Source organism: Mastomys coucha, unplaced genomic scaffold (genome assembly GCF_008632895.1).
Source record: "Mastomys coucha isolate ucsf_1 unplaced genomic scaffold, UCSF_Mcou_1 pScaffold8, whole genome shotgun sequence".
Classification (NCBI taxonomy): domain Eukaryota; kingdom Metazoa; phylum Chordata; class Mammalia; order Rodentia; family Muridae; genus Mastomys; species Mastomys coucha.
In genome coordinates this window covers 61790844-61806663 of record NW_022196914.1, presented here as the reverse complement: position 1 = coordinate 61806663, position 15820 = coordinate 61790844, and the positions used below count along the sequence as shown (strand labels likewise).

General features: G+C 37.6%; 1 long non-coding RNA gene and 1 pseudogene across 3 annotated transcripts in view; both read left to right on the top strand.

Moving 5' to 3' along the window:
- The window catches only part of LOC116083655, a 32013-nt gene that overhangs the window by 15009 nt on the left and 1184 nt on the right, over positions 1-15820 (top strand). The window lies entirely within an intron of this gene.
- On the top strand, positions 8750-9411 carry LOC116083654 (annotated as a pseudogene).

Below are 15820 nucleotides of genomic sequence, written 5' to 3'. Positions count from 1 at the left end.
TTTTGGTCTTCCTTCTTCTTGAGTTCCTTGTGGAATGTGGGTTGTTCTTCCTGTATTCCAGACTTTTGTGCTACTAAACATTTATCAGAGAGTGCATACCGTGTTTGTTCTTTTGTGATTGGGTTACCTCACTCAGGATGATATTCTCCAGATCCATCCATTTACCTAAGAATTTCATAAATTTATTGTTTTTAATAGCTGAGTAGTACTCCATTGTGTAGATGTACCACAATTTCTGTATCCACTCCTCTGTTGAGGGACATCTGGGTTGTTTCCAGGTTCTGGCTATTATAAATAAGGCTGCTAGAAAATGCTTCTAAAATATTGTTAATGGAGTTTTCTATATTTTATGTTTATACACCTGTTTATATGATTTTTAGAGGTATTTACAAATAAAAGCCATAAAGCTTAACTAGCTTCATGTTTCTAAATATACTCTAAGCCCTAAGTTACCGAACTCCCACAGAAAAATGCCAGTTTGCATTTTTCCCACTTTACTTTTTCTCTATTTTTATTTTTTTGAAAATGAATTTTTATCATATATACTGATTATAGTTTCCCCTCCCTCAGCTCCTCTGAGATCCTCCCTACCTCCCCTCCCATCCAAACCCACATCCTTTCTGTCTCCATTAGAGAACAAACAAGCATCTAAAGAATAATTAAAGGATCCAGTCCACCATCTGCACCCAGAGCTTTGGCTGTTCCACAACCTGTTGTACACGGGTCCCTCCAGAAGAGACCATTTCGCTCAGTACTTTCACACCCTGGCTTGGAGGCAAGATAACCACTTTCCAATAACTGTCTGGAGCAAGGCTTCAAGGAGCACACATGGCACAAGAAAAGTGGAGTAACTGGGATAGGATCCTTCTGGTCACCATCTACACCCAGAGCTAGGGCTGTTCTAGAGCCCTCTGTACACAAGTTCCGCCAGAAGAGAGCTGGTATCCCAGGAATGCTGACACAGGCTTAAGGACCCACAAGAGGAACAAGCTCCAGCCAGAGACAGCAAAAACATCTAACATCAGAGATAACCAGATGGTGAAAGGCAAATGCAAGAATCTTACCAACAGAAATCAAGATTACTTGGCATCATCAGAACCCAGTTCTTCCACCATAGCAAGTCCTGGATACCCCAACACACCAGAAAAGTGAGATTTAAAATCCTATCTCATGATGCTGATAGAGTATTTTTAAAAAGACATAAATAACTCCCTTAAAGAAATACAGGAGAACACAGGTAAACAGGTAGAAGTCCCTAAAAGGGAAACACAAAAGTTCATTAAAGAATTACAGGAGAACATAGGCAAACAGGTAGAAGCCCTTAAAGAGGAAACACAAAAATCCCTTAAAGAATTACAGGAAAACACAACCAAACAGGTGAAGGAATTGAACAAAACCATCCAGAATCTAAAAATGGAATTAGAAACAATAAAGAAATCACAAAGGGAGACAACTCTGGAGATAGAAATCCTAGGAAAGAGATCAGGAGTCATAGATGCAAGCATCACCAACAGAATACAAGAAATGGAAGAGAAAATTTCAAGGACAGAAGATACCATAGAAAGCAATGACACAACAATCAAAGAAAATGCAAAAAGATCCTAACTCAAAATATCCAGGAAATCAGGACACAATGAGAAGACCAAACCTAAGGAAAATAAGTATAGGGAGATCAAAGATTTCCAACTTAAAGAGCCAGTAAATGTCTTCAACAAAATTATAAAAGAAAACTTCCCTAACCTAAAGAAAGAGATGCCCATAAGAAGCATACAGAACTCCAAATAGACTGGATCAGAAAAGAAATTCCTCCTGTCACATAATAATCAAAACACCAAATGCAGTAAACAAAGAAAGAATATTAAAAGCAGTAAGGCAAAAAGGTAAAGTAACATATAAAGGTAGACCTATTAGAATTACACCATACTTCTCACCAGAGACTATGAAAGCTAGAAGATCCTGGGAAGATATCATACAGAGACTAAGAGAACACAAATGCCAGCCCAGGCTACTATACCCAGCAAAACTCTCAATTACCTTAGATGGAGAAAACAAGATATTGCATGACAAAAACAAATTTACACAATATCTCTCCACAAATCCAGCCCTTCAAAGATAATAAGTGGAAAACTCCAACACAAGGACGCAAACTACAACCTAGAAAAAGCAAGAAAATAAACTTCTTTTAACAAACCCAAAAGAAGATAGCCACAAAAAAATAATCTCACATCTAACAAAAAAAATAACAGGAAGCAACAATCTTTTTTGCTTATTATCTCTTAATATTGATGGACTCAATTCCCCAATAAAAAGACATAGACTAACAGACTGGACTCATGGCGCCAAGTGCATATGTAGCAGAGGATGGCCTTGTCAGTCATCAGTGGGAAGAGAGGCCCTTGGTTCTGTGAAGGCTCTATGTCCCAGTGTAGTGGAAAGCAGGGCCAGGAATCGGGAGTGGGTGGGTTGGGGGAGGTGGGAAGGGGATAGGGTGTTTTCTGAGGGGAAACCAGGAAAGGAGATAACATTTGAAATGTAAGTAAAAACATATCTAATAAAAAATAAATAATAAAGAAGTAAAAAAATGAAAGAAAGTAAAAATAAAAGAATAACTAAATAAAATAAAATGAGAAAAGAAAAACCAAACAAACCAGAATAGGACAAAACAAACAGAAGGAAAAGCCCATAGGAAAAACATAAGAAACACATGTGGACATGGAGACACACATATTTATATACACAGGAATCCCATAAAAACACAAAACTGGAAGCCATAATATATACATAATGGAATTGTAAGGGAGAAAAATTGTCCTGACAAGACATTATGAATCAAAGAATCAAAGAATGTCCAACAATACCATTGAATTTTTTTTGTGCTGGCCATCTATTGCTCAGCAAGGGGCCTGCCCTTAAGAGTAGTTTTCATCCCCCAATGAGACTCCATTGGCGCAAACTAATTTTTCCTTTGCAAGTGGTTATTAATTGGAGATAGCTTCCTTGTTAGGGATGGGTGAATGTGTCTGCTTCCCTTCTCAATGCTGAGACCCTGCTTGGTGCAGACCTGTATTAGGCCCTGTGTGTACAACCAGCCTCTGGGTTTGTATGCGCCTTGGTCCTGCTGTGTTTCTGATGACTTATTATCTTGGTGTCCTCCATCACCTCTGACTCCTATACTCTTTTTGCCTCCTCTTCCCCAGGTAGCCTGAGGAGAGGGCTTTGATGACAACATACCACTAGAATTGAGTGTTCCAAGGTCTCCCACGCTCAGCACATTGTCTAGCTGTAGGTCTCTGTATTTCTTCCCAAGCACTATAGGAGGAAGCTTCTCTGATGATAGTTGAGCAAGACACTGATTCTTTAAGTATAGCAGGATGACTTTAAGGTTGGACTGAGTACAGGCTCCCCAATGAAGGAGCTAGAGAAAGGACCCAAGGAGGTGAAGGGTTTGCAGCCTCTTAGCATGAACAATAGTATGAACTAACTAGTACCCTCACAGCTCCCAGGGACTAAACTCCAACTAAAGAGTACACATGGGGGGACTCATGGCTCCAGCAGCATGTGTATAGCAGAGGATGGTCAAGTCAGTCATCAATGGGAAGAGAGGACCTTGGCCCTGTGAAGGTTCTATGCCCCAGTGTAGGGGAATGCCAGGGCCAGGAAGTGGGAGAGGGTGAGCTGGTGAGCAGGGGGAGTAGGGAGGGAACAGGGGATTGTTTTAGTTTGGGGGGTTTTTTATTTTTATTTTTTTCTTATTTTATTTTCTTTTTCTTTTTTCTTTTGGAGAGGAACCTGAGAATGGAGATATTGTAAATAAAGAAAACATCTAATATAAAAAAAGACTCTTTTATGGCTATATTCCTCTAGCTGAACAATAGTATTTGGTTTTTTCCTAGGTCTTTGTCCTATCTCAGATCCTTGGCCACCCAAGCAGAGTTGGAGATAGATTCTATCTATGGAGTTGGCCTTAAGTCTAATTAGATATGGGTTGGTTACTCCCACAAGCTGAGTTATATCTGCTTTTATTTTGTACTTACAAAATAACCAGAAAGATCATTCCATACTCTAGCCTTCAACAAGTCAACTAATAGAGTATGGACAATGCTTTGTAGAGACAAAACTCAATTGTTTAGTACAGTGATTTTTACAAACAAGAATCAAAACCCCAAAGGTACTAAGAATGAACTCAAACAGTAAAATCTTGGAAAGGATCTGAGATTTGATAAGGTTGGTTCAGGGTGAATTAACATTTTATATGTCTCTGAGTGCAGGTGGGTCAGAGTCAATGCCATGTAGGCAATGACTAGAAAAGCCAAGTTATTCGTGACTAATGAATAGAATTTGAGAAAGTCACAGTTCCAAGAAAGTGATCCTCAGAAAGTTCAATCAAAAGAAGTAAGCCAAGGGAAAGAGCCTAAAACTTTGCGTAAGCATTTATTCCAAGAATCTAGATGACTCTCAAGTCACAAACGTACCTGGAAGACTCAAAGAGTTTCAGTAAAGATGCAAACAAATGGCAAAATAATTAGATGGAGAATTAAATCCCACACAAGAGAAAGTTTGCAGTTTACATCACTGATGCGATTCCCTGTAGAAAGAAGACATCAGTACTCTTTAGAAAAGTAGGACACAACTAGAGTGTCTATAAGCAATCCTTTAAAATGTTCAGGGCAAGCTGACAGGAGGATCAAACGAGTAAGAGTTGTTGCTGCAGAGGCCTGAAAACCTGAGTTCAAATCCCTACAATTGAATTTTTTTTTTAAAAAAAAAAGCCAGGTGTCAGATATACCTAAAACTCTAGCACTGTGTAGAAGGAGCAGCACCATGGCTTGCATGCTAGCTGCCAGCCTAACTCCAGGTTCAATGAGAGATTCCATCACAAGAGGAAAGTGCTGAGAGAGACAGACCAGTACAGTCCTCCCCTAGCCTTACATATGTATAGGCACATGCATCTAAACATGTATGTTGTACACACCACACGCATATGCATAAAAATTAGTAAACAAAATACAATGTTCAGATGTGCAGAATATAATCTGAAATTTCTTATAGGAAGACACTCTCCTTAATGAAATTAGAGAGACTTTTCTTATTATTACTTGAGAATTTTCATACAACATATTTTGATTGTATTAACTCACCTTCCCAACTCCTCCCAGAAACATTCCCCTTCCCTACCAACCCAACCTTGAACCCTCATTTTTTTAAGCCCATCAAGTACAATGTGAGCTGCCTATCTCCTCTTGGCTATGTGGGCACCTCTGGAATATGGTTGGCCTATCAAGCATACTCTTGAAGAAAAAGGATGGGGAAGAATTTTCTTTAAATTAATTAAAGACAATGAATTTCTACAGATAGAAACCATGAAAAAGCAATAAATAGAATGTGTAGATGAATGATAGATCACCTAAAATTAAAAGTTTACTACATAGGATCAGAAATATAGAAAGGTCAGTACAGGTGAAGGCAAGTAAATGATTCAATCTGAAAGAAGGTGGGTGGGGAGAGAAAGATAGGCTCAGGGGAAATGAAATTTTTTCATGAATCCCTTGGTATACAGAATAATGTATGTTGTTGAAGCCTCACAAAGGAAAAGGAGGGTAAGCAGGAACAATACTGTTTTAAAGATTATTTCATGTATATGATTACACTGTTGTTGTCTTCAGGCACACCAGAAGAGGGCATCAGATCCCATTACAGATGGTTGTGAGCCACCCTGTGGTTGTGAGGAATTGAACTCAGGACCTCTGGAAGAGCAGTCAGTGCTCTTAACTGCTGAGCCAACTCTCCAGTTCCGGAGCAGAACTATACTTAAAGGTAGAATTGCTAAAATTTTTCCACTTGGCAGAAGACTTAAATTTCCACAAAGGCTTACTGAATCACAACAGGAAAACTAAAAGTCTCCTCATAGTTAAACTGCTAAAAGAGAGAGAGAAAGACACATTACAAAAAGAATCAAGCAACGTATACACCAGAGAACGATAATTCTCATTCAAACAATTTCTCATTCAAAATTCCCAAGAGAGTAGAATACCTTTGGAAGAATGAGGAAACAAAACAAACTGAAAGTATAAACTTTATATTCACTATCCAATGAACCTTTCAAGGGGGAAGAAGATAAAAGATATTGTGATGTAAAATAAAGCGATTCTCACAGATCTGAACTATAAGAAGAGCTGAAGGAAATAAAGATACTGCGGTGTAAAATAATACAATTCCCCTCTGCATCTGAATTATAGTAAGAGCTCAAGGAATTCTGTAGCTAGAAGAAAAAAAAGAGCACCAAATAGAAATGAGTTTACATAAAGGAGTGCAAAACATCAAAAGTAGTAAATATTGAGAACATTCACTGTTCTTCCAGACAGCAAGCACCCAGGTGGGTGGCAGAGGACCAGCTCCCACGGCGAGTGGCTCTCAGCCACCTGTGACTCCAGGTGTATGAGATCTGACACCTTCTTCTGGCCCTCCTTTGCCAGCCACACATGGGTGTCATACACTTACACAGATATACATACACAGGAAGAAATATAAATCTGTTTTAAATACTAAAGACTGAACTGAATACAAAAGCCTCTTCCTCCCTTTTGAAAATTTATGAGTTCACAAAATAATATAATATCTCATAGGACTGATAATGCCCGTTAATATGTGTGATAACTGATTTATCAAGGATGGGAAGACAAATTGATACATCCAGTATTCCTCTGTACAATTTACATGAAGCAGCACAATATTAGTTCTAAATTGTAGGCTGTGAACAGTTAAGAATATGTAGATTTTTGGTAGAGTGTATATGAAACACAATTGACATTTATAACTTGGATGTCCAAAATAGAAAAAAAATGAAAAAAGCAGCATAATAACAAAATTGGAGACCTAATCCAACCTATCCATTATTTCTTTAATCATTTATGGGTGGAATGGAAATTCTCAGAAGGGATTAGAAAAATGAAGAGTCTGATACAGGAGACACTCTTTAAGGCCTGCAAGGAAATCATGCCACAGAAGCACGTGTTCCACACTATGTTTATAGCAGCCTTGTTTATGACAGCCAGAAGCTGGAAACAACCCAGATGTCCCATGACAGAAGACCCCCTAGATCTCTCAAACACTGGAGCACCAAACAGACAGCATACACCAGCTGATATGAGGCCCTCAACACACATCCAGTAGAGGACTTCCGGGTCTGTGTTCCTTCAGAGATGATGCACCTAACCCTCAAGAGACTGGAGGCCCCAGGGAGTTTAGAGGTCAGATGGGGTGTGGGATGGGGACATCCATGTGGAGACATGGGAGTGGAGAGGAGGTATGGGATGTGGAGCAGTAGTCAGAGGGTGGATGGGGCGGAGGGGGAATAAAATATGGAGTGCTTTAACTAATTAATTAATTTTTTAAAAAGTAAAAAGTAGACTGAGGTGTAGCACATTGATAAACTCCTTGACAAATATGTGTAAAGCCATAGGTCAATATCTAATGTGACTAAATAAAAAATTAAAACTGAAAAAAAGGAAAGAAAAGAAAATCAATCCAAACAGAAGCAAGCTGGATATGTAGAGTTATGGAGAAAATCTGAGAGCTACCCTCCCCCAAACACCTGTTTTTAAGCAAACAGCTTCAGTCTGATCCCCCGTGATTCCCCTTCCACTTTAGCATCTCCTAGCGGGGTCATGGTTCAGGTCTTGTTAGGCAGCCATCTTGCTGCAATCTCATGGGTGCAGCTTCACTATCATTTCTAGGAGATCCAAATCTAAGGACACAGTCTAGGAGCTGAGAAGACTTTTCCCCAGAGACAAGCCTCCTAACTAGTTATACAATACCAAGTGCCCAGCTCCCCAATCATGTACATACAAACAACATTAAAGGAATTCAGCAGGTTTATTTACATCTTTTTGCATCTGTGTGTGGTACAGCCAATCTAAACTTATCCCCAACTAGCTTACAAATAAATGAGACTCAGACTATGGTTATTTTATTTGGGTTTGACAATTATTGAAGGATAAACCCTAATCTGCTTTCCTAACTGCAGCCTTGGCTACCTCCCCAGTCCCCAGTGGTGTACCCTAAATACTTGCTGTTTCTCCTGGCCACGTGCTCATAGTACCTATCCTCTCATGGCATCTTCTCTCTTCCCCCTCACTCTCTTTCTCTCTCCCCTTCTCCATGTTCAACCAGGTAACTCAAAAAACTGCCTATCTCTAATCCCTCCAGTAATTGGTTGTAGCTATTTTTATTTAACCAATAGTTTTAAATCAAGAAACAAGGTTTGCAAAAAAGAAAGAAAGAGAGAGGGAGAGAGAGAGAGAGAGAGAGAGAGAGAGAGAGAGAGAGAGAGAGAGAGAGAGAGAAAGAAAGAAAGAAAGGAAAGAAAGAAAAAAAGCTGGTAATTGTGAGAATTCACTCATAGGCCTTTACCTTCAGGTAGAGAATTTAGACTTACAATACATAGCAATAGACCAAGTCTCCCACCCCATGGTAATAATTAACAATAGTGGTGGTGATGATGATGGTGATGATGAGTTGTTAAATGAATAACCTCTGAGAATTCTGAGACCTGTGCTTTTGAGATGAGATCCACAATTTACTAATTTTAACCACACATCAACATAATTTTTTCATGCCCATTAACCCATAAAAAGTTAGCTATCCACTCGCTTTGAGGCCGCGGAGACTAGGAGGACTCCGGTTCCACCTTGGCGATCACCCTCGCTCATCGTGGAGAAGACTAAAGTGATCCAGAAGGCCAAGCTGGCTGAGCAGGCCAAGCTGCATGGCCACCTGCATGAAAGTGGTGACTGAGCAGGGTGCCGAGCTGTCCAACGAGGGTGTCAGTGGTGTACAAGAATGTGGTCGGGGGGCCGCAGGTCCACCTGGAGGGTCATCTCAAGCATTGAGCAGAAGACCAATACCTCAAACTAGAAGTTGCAGCTGATCAAATACTATTGGGAGAAAGTGGTGTCGGAGCTGAGGTCCATCTGGAATTTTAAGTATTTAATAGCCAATGCAACTAATCCAGAGAGTAAGATCTTCTATCCGAAAATGAAGGGAGATTATTTCTGATATCTTGCTGAAGTAGCTTGTGGCGATGATCGAAAACAAATGATAGAAAATTCCCAAGGAGCCTACCAAGAGGCATTTGATATAAGCAAGAAAGAGATGCAACCTACACACCCAATCCTCCTGGGGCTGGCTCTTAACTTTTCTGTATTTTACTATGAGATCCTTAATAATCCAAAGCTTGCCTGCACACTGGCTAAAACGGCTTTTGATGAGGCCATCGCAGAGCTTGGTACACTGGACGAAGACTCCTACCAAGACAGCACCCTGATCATGCAGTTGCTTAGAGACAACTTAACATTATGGACATCAGACAGTGCAGGAGGAGAATGCGATGCAGTGGAGGGGACCAAGAACTAAAGGCATCCAGGACACCAACCTCCTTCCCCTCAAGAATACCTTTTTACATCTCCATTCTTTGTTCCACTTAGATTTCCTCTAGCAAGGAAGCCCATCCATGTGTATGGGATCCACTGTTTATAGTCTTTGCACACTGCAGCTTTCAGAAAACTCCATCCCTTGGCTTGTGTAGTCTCTGCCTTCCTGGTGTGCAGTTGCTGCTGTAGAAAAGTATCAATAGCTTTATTTCATATAACCACGAGTAACTTCCAGACACTGGGTAGAGGACTGACAGCACAGTTGGTAATTAAGTAATCTGAACCAGTTCTGCTAGTGACTGTGTTTTATATTACTGTGAAGATATGGAAATGTAGTGCATTACAATTTAAAGTAATTGTAACAGTAACTTCTTGATTTCTACATTCCTTTTCTGAGCCTTCTTGGGGGTTTCCTGTCAGAAGCAACTTTTCCATGCTCTTATTACAAATTCCTTTTTAGTAGGAATCCAGAAGTGTTAGATGGGAAAGTGCTTAATGCATCCAGGCTTGGGTTCACAGATTGAAATGTCTCCTGTGTCACATATTCTGGAGGTTACATCTGTCTGTGACAACAGGGAGTTTCCTTATGCATTCTTCATCTGCTGCTGTTTAAGTTGATAACTTCCTTCCTAATAAAAATTCACTTACACCTCCAAAAAAAAAAAAGCAGTTATCACATACATGGACAACATTGTTCATCTCCCTTTATTCTATAACATCTTCTTCCTTTTTTTATTAGATATTTTCCCTATTTACATTTCAAATGATATCTCCTTTCCCTGTTTCCCCTCTAGGGGAAAAAATAATCAACCCTGTTCCCTCCCGACATCTCCTAATTAACTATGATCCCATTGTTACTCTAAGCCCAGGCACTAGACAAGGTGTGTGTATTGATGGCTTTTAATGTAAACATACTTGAAAATCTTTGACTCGAGCATAAAGTATATGAACATTACAGTCTGCTACATTTTAAGAAAGACAGATTGACTTTTATCTCTATTTCTGACAAAATCATAACATGTGACTTCAGTTTTCATTAACATTAAATTTTCTAGGTAGCAAGACGTTTAACACCCTCCAACCAACCCCATTATCTTCTTTGCCTACACAGTTGGAAGCAGTTCTCCCAAAGAAGGCACTCTAGTCCAAACCGATCCATAAAATGGATGATGCTGGTGTGAACCAAACCATCTGTACTCTGACCGTACTGCTCTGAATGAAACAACCTTACTACAATATTGACTTTTTTTTTTCAAAAAAAGGAAATGAGGCACAGAGCACACTTATTTTGACTAAGACATGTCTCTAGCAAAGAACATGGCTAAATTTTAGTGGATGTAAGATTTGCGGGATCTGCCCCCAAACCTAAGGATATGACATACGTATCTGAGGTAATACGGCATTGGAGTACAATACAGAGTCAGAGGTATGTTGTTTGGAAGGGGGAACTATTGGATTCACTCGATGTTGTGTGGTTAAATGTCTTCAGTCATTCTTATGCACAATGATGACAGGAAGTACTTTGTCCTCTGGGAAAGTGAGTTGAGAATGTTGTAAGATGAGAGAGTGGTTTGACAACCACAGGAGCTTGATGAATGTCAAACATATGCAAATCAAAATAGAAAGATGAACATGCTTTTTAAAAATCAAATAGGTAAGGAAGGCATAAAATAAAAAGAAATTCCCAAGTTCAATAACCTTCCATCATTTTCCCATTCCACCACCCAATCACACTTTCCAGAGGTAAAAGTTTCAACAATTTCTCCTCCAACTTTCCAGAAATTTCTATATATGTGCATATGATCATATTCTTTCTTTTGTCTTATCGGGATAAAATGTAAATAACTTCAGATTTATGAGACAACTTACAGGAAACACTAGCATATATCTTTTCTCCAGGCTGCTTCTGTTTTACATAGTCCCAGAACTTTGTCAACATTCAGAAATTAATATTGGGGTAATACTGTTCACAGAACCACAGCCATTAAGTCATTAATTTTATTCAATAATATCCTCTTTGTTGTTCCAAAATTCCCAGTGAATTTTACTGTCATGTCTCTTTAGTTGCATTTGCTCTGTTTCTTGACACTGCTCTTTTTTTCATTGTCCACACAATTTTGAAGAATATTGGTCACACACTTGGTCTGCTGCCTCTCTGGTGATGTTTGTTTAATATCTAGTTCATGTTTCATGATTTCAAGAAATAAATGAGACTGGTATAGTCATCTCATCCGAAAATGCATGTCATCAATCTGGCTTTTCACAGGTGATGCAAATTTTTGCCAGCCGTGGGTAACATTTATCAGGCCTCTTCACTTTAAAGTTAGTATTTTTCCTGTCCACTCTTTTATAAACTTGTGATGAAGTTCAGCACTCAGGATAAAACAAACTGAGTTCAGTGTCTTAAAGAATCAGTACCTATGCCAAGTCATTGAATTCTTCGGAAGGGGAAAATATTTATTTTTAAGTCAATTGTTCATTTGTTCAACCATTGGTTGTATCATTTTGCACTTACATATTTATTCTGTACTCTGGATTTTAATGTAATGCTAGTCCACTTTAAGAGACATGAAATAACTTTCTTTGCATGGAAGCTTTTTACATGGGCTTTACTTCTTGATGCAGCTTTAGGTTCAGCAGGAAACTGAGCCTGGGATACAGAGGTTTCCGCATATGTGTATCATCATATATATGCAGCCTCTGACATCATCAGCATCCTCTACCAGAATACACTTGTGCAACAAAGAATAACATATCCTTAACACCAGGTTACCCAGTTTGTTTTAGGGTTCCTTTTGGCTATACATTCTGAAGGTTTGAGCAAATAGACCATAGTGTGTAACCACTACTATTGCATAATACTAAATTATTTTAACCACCTGAAAAACATTCTGTGCTCCAAATATTCATCCATCCACACACAGTCACAGTCCTTGCAACAACTGGTGGTCTTTTTATAGTCTTGGCTTTTACCTTTCCTCAACGTCAAGCAGTTGGAGTAAGACGGTGTATCACCTTCAAAATGCTTTCTCTCAGCAATAAGCATTTAAGGCTCTTCATGTCTTTTCATGACTTGACAGTTCATTTAACACTATGTAACATGCAATTGTCTGGAATCAACACAGTTTATGTATCTATTAATCTGCTGAAGGATATCTTGGGTGATTTCAAATTTAGTAACCGTGAATAGAATTTCTATAAACAATTGTGTGCAGATTATTGCACAGATTTAAGTTTTCAATTCTATCAGGTAAATACCAGGGCCACAATTAGAGGGTCATATGAGAAGAGTGTGTTTATTATTGGAGTACATTGTTGAAATATATTCCAAAGGAAAAAAAAAACATCATTTTTCAGTCCTATCCACAATGAATGAGAATGCCTGTTGGCCCATGCTCTCTTCTGCATATGACACCATCACTCTTCTGTAGTTTGTCAACAAATAGGGGTATGGTGGAATCTGACTGTCAGTCTCTGTATATTATCTTGATGAAAATATTGAACATTTTTCATATGCTTATTTTGCATATGCATATCTTCTTTGGTAAAATTTCTAATGGTCTCTGGTATACCTTTTAATGATCAGTTTCTTAAATGTGGGTTTTAAGGGCTCTTCCATATTTGCTTAGCAGGCCTTTTATCAAATATCATTTGCAAAAGTTTTCATCTCTGTGGCTTGTCTTCTTGGTCTTTGAGCAGTGTCCTTGATGAAGTAGTTTTTATTTTCAATGAACTTTGGTTTATTCTTCTTTTTTTATCATTGTATGTCTTTAATGTTTCAACTTAAAAAGTTCTTGCCTCACCCAAGATTGTTCAGATTTTCTTCTATGTTATCTTTGATTTCTATGATTTCACATGCTGTCACTCATTTTAAGTTGACTTTTATGATATGTAAAAGGTCTGTGTCTACAATCGTTGTTTTCTAGGTTGATATTCAGTAATTTCTGTACCATTTGTTGGGAGAAAAGAAGACAAAGCAGAGGAGGCACACACACAAAAGGAAAAAGGAAAAGAAAATTATTTTCCTTATATTGATTTTGCTCCTTTGCCAAAGATGAATCGAATGCTATGTCACTCTACTTCTGAGGTCTTGATTCTGCTCTGTTGATCTTTCTATTCTTTTGCCAACACTATAGTATCTTAAGTTACTATAACTTTATACATTGAAATCAGAAAGTGACTGTTCTCTAACTCTCTTCTCTTTATCTAATTCATTTACTACTCTATTTTGCTTCTTTATGTAAATATTAGAGTTAGCTTGCTGACAGCCACAAAATAACTTGACAAAATTACCTAGTGTCTTTTGGTTCAGTTTTAAAGAATGGAAAATTTGAAAACATTGAGTCATTCTATTGATGAACATGGGCAATATCTTCATCTATTTCTCTAACCAGAGTTTGTAGTTTTTATTAGATTGATATTGTACATATTTTGTCATATTTACATCAAATATTCTACTTTAGAGCATGGTGTTGTAAAGTAGTGATGAGGAGGGATTTTACTTGCTCATGATCTTAATAGGAAAGCTTCAAGATTCTCATTAAAAAAAAAATAGGCTATTACCTACAAGGGGGCTTATGACTATTCCTTATCAACTATGGGAAATTCTCCTCTGTTCCTAGCTAACCAAAATTTTTTTATCATAGGTATTAGATTTTGTCAGATTCTTTCTTGTCTTTGGTTTGACTGTAAAGTCTTCTACTTTAGCATGTTAATATGATAGATTGTATTAACTGATTTTTTTAAAAGTTGAACTAAGCTCACATAAGCTGGGGTAATCTTCTTGGTGGTAATTTAGAATTATTTTTACAATCATTGTTGAAATCACATCAAATGTATGTATTTCCCAATATTTGAAAAGTATCAGATTTGTACTCATGAGAGATATTAGCTTATACTTCATTCTCCTGTGATTTCCTTTACATTGTTATTAGGGTAATGCCTAAATCAAGATACATCTTCTCCATTTCTAGGTTTTGAAATCTCTGGAAAAGTCTGTAGGGAATTGATTGAATTTCCTCAAGTATTTGGTGGAATTAAGCAGTGAATATGCTTAGACATGGTGATGTATATTTTGAAAACTTGGTAATTACTAATTAATATCTTCACAAGATGTATACCCACTTAGAATAACTCCTCTTTTGTGGGTTTTAGCAGATGTCCTTAAAAGTCAATCAATTTCACCTGAGTTTCTAAAGACATATGGGCAAAGAATAGTTCCAGTATTTTTATATTGTCCTCTGACTGACTGTGAGATTTATACTAACGTTCTTCCTTCCACTTCTGATATCAGACTTTATTTTTACATGTTCTCTGTGATCTTTATAGCCTGACTAAAAGCTCTTGGGTACTTCTGATCTTGTTAATGAATCAGACTATGTTCTTCATGATTTTTTTCCTGATTGTTTGCCACTTTCAATTTTTTCTTGATCTCTATTATTTCTTTCTTCTGTTGGCTTTCAAGTTAGTTTTCTCCTCTCTTTCTTTTTTACTCAGGTGGGAGCTTAGGGGTTGGTCTCAGATCATTTCTTTCCTAAAGAACATAATCAGTGCTATGAATTTCCCCCTTAGTACTGCTTCTGCTGCATCCCACAACTCTAAGTAAGTTACATTTTCATTTTCACACTTTTACTTTCTATTTCAAGAAATCTACATGTTTCCAAATTAGCCTAAGTGGATCTATTTATTTTAACTTGTACATAACACTACAATGTGTGGGTATTTTATAGTTTACTTTCATTTATAACTTTCACAGTATCATTTTATAAGCTATTCAAAGTGCTTTTTAAAATTCTAATCAAACAGTCCTTGGTATGGAAAGCACTTGTACCTGCATAGAAATTACATTTTTATATCAAAGTAAATTCCCAACAATGGAATTGTTGGGTCTACATTAAAATTATCAGTTCACTGTATCTTTGCAGATTTATGTCACTGAAGTAAATAAGATTCAAAATGTACTTTCTAGTGCTAGTAGATATTATCTGTTTTTCACCCAAACATTGCTCTAGTTCATAGATGCTCAGTATTTAATCACGGCATTTTATAGGGACCAACTTTATTTCCCTAATTATGATACACAATCATCTTTTGTAATTATAACAGAAGGTTTTATATATATATATATATATATATATATATATATATATATATATATATGATGTAGGACCTAATCTTAGGTATTGATGATTTCGATTGGGTACAAAAATGGTTGGCAGAAGCCAGAGAAGTAATGGCATGAATAACTCAAGACTTGTACAATACAGGGCAAAAATAACAACCAATGAAAAACTAGTTAGGTTGGGGGAAGGGATAAGCAATAAATAAGAAACAGAAGAAGGAGTAAGGAAATGCTTCCAGAAACTCTAGATAATCAATACCAGAATCTCAAA